Here is a 2,069-nt window from a genome sequence, read left to right on the forward strand (position 1 = left end):
CTTTTGAAAGCCTTGTGCCACAGCTATGAAACGTATCCTGTTATAAACACAATCATACGACTGCTTGCCCCCCTGTTAATGTTTTTTAGGTCCCATATCACATAAATTGAGCCCGTATTGTTTTCTTTCTCCTGAAAGTCACTTTTCTGTCTGTACTCAGAAATAGATCTGACAGCCTGGAACACGCACTATTCCTTCATTTTCAGTAGCTGTCTTTCCAAGCCTGGACCGGCGACGCTGGTTCTCAGTAAATATATTTTTTTCAGATTGTTCTGAAACTGTGTTTTCAGATCTGCCCACCTATATACTTACTCACTTGGGACACTACAACATTTGCAAAGAGCAATTATTTAAAAAAAAAAAAAAAAAAAAAAAAAAAAAAAATAGGGCTCTACTGATAGGCAAACTACTTGCATGCTTACATTAAAAAGTGCCTCCTCAGCTTTGCTGTGCCTGGCGGGATGCTTTTCCAGATACTGTGTTTATTCTTAATAAAACAGTAGGTTTGATTTTACAGTTCGCCACCTAGCTGCTCTGCAAGATAGGGGATCAGTTTGGCTTTGAAATTAGACTCTGAGCCCCGTCTAAACCTGCTGGGAATTTCCATTTCATCAGTGCTGTCTGTTTTGAATAATTCCTTGTATGTCGGCCTTTGAAAACAAAGGAGCCACGAAAACACTGTCGTCGTGCAGGGGAAACGTGAAAGAAAAGCTTGGTGATTTTCTGTTAGTAAGTCAATCCTTGATGTTGCTGGCGGTGAAAGCAACACACTTCCTTGCTAGCTGTGATGGAGGACTTAAAGGTTTCAACTGGGAAGAAACGGAGATGCTCTAAACTCCCTAGTGCTAGCGAGATCCAAGCTGCGATGTGTCAATGTTTCGGTGCCTTCCCCTGGCAGATCTAACTGTGCTTTATAACGCTCCTATGGGCTCACTGCTCTGGACACAGCTAAGTGATTACGTGTCCTTTTCTGTTAAAGGTTTGACCATCAGCTTATTTAACTCATTTAATTTCCGCCTGTAAGTGCCTATTAGCGATGTATTTGCATGGAGTCTGGCTCGCCGTTGCCTCGGTTTGGATTTCTTCCTTCCTTTCGTCTTGCTCCCTGAGGTCCGCACGGTGAGGATGATTTGCTGTTCCGTTGTCCCATTCTAGCCAGCATTTTCCCGTCATCTGTCAAATGCCTGCCTCCCCCGTGCGCAGAACCATTAAAATCAGCTGTCCGTTGCAATGCTGGAGGTAAACGGGCGTGGAAGCCCCGAAGAGGGCTAAATAGCAGGAGAGCAGCGTGCCAGGGGGTGGCGAGCACACAGCCCGCAGCCGAGGTGCTGCGGGCGGGGGTCGGAACCCCGGGGCCTGTGCTGGTCCCTGCTGGGAGCGGGGTGCCCAGCTCGGCTCCCCCTCCCGCTTTGCATCTTGGTTAATGGCCTTGCGCTGTTTGGGGTCAAGAGCCTGTTTGCAGGCATCTCTTCTTCCACAGAGAGATTAGGGGCTTCTCTCTGCTCTTCTCAGTCCCGTTGGCCTAAAAGTGGTGCTAAAGACGCCAAGGGAAGAGGTGCTCCGAATAAACGTGGCTCTCTCTCTCTTCCCCGGGAGGGGTCCGGACCTCGGAAAGGAAATCACGCGTTCCGGTCTACAGAGCTCTCCATCTCCTGGGCTTGCTCTCTCAGTCCCTCGAGAAAGCCGTCTGCTGGCCGGCAAGCCGGTCGCCTGATCCGTGGCAAACGAGCTGAGATGTAGCCGAGCCATCGGGACCCCGTCCGCCGGGATCCTTACCTCTAAGGGCGCACCTTCCCTTCTTCCCTCCTGCTGGGAAATGTGGCAAGTCGAAAATAACAAGCGATAAGGAGCGGGGCTGCTCTCCTTACCCATCCTTACCCGTCTGGGGATAGAAAGGGGGTAGCGGGAGGGAAGATCTCGTCTGTCCTGGTTCTGGGTAGATATTAAGTGCCTCTGGGAGTGCGAGAGAAGACAGTTTAGCCTGAGGTCTTCCGTTTTGTCATACCCCGCCTCTAATCCCAACTCTGTTGCAAGAGGGTGAAGCAAGCGTGAAGGGGCGCTGATTGGGG

This window comes from Athene cunicularia (assembly GCF_003259725.1).
Source record: "Athene cunicularia isolate RWA chromosome 1 unlocalized genomic scaffold, athCun1 chr1_part2, whole genome shotgun sequence".
Taxonomy (NCBI): Eukaryota; Metazoa; Chordata; class Aves; order Strigiformes; family Strigidae; genus Athene; species Athene cunicularia.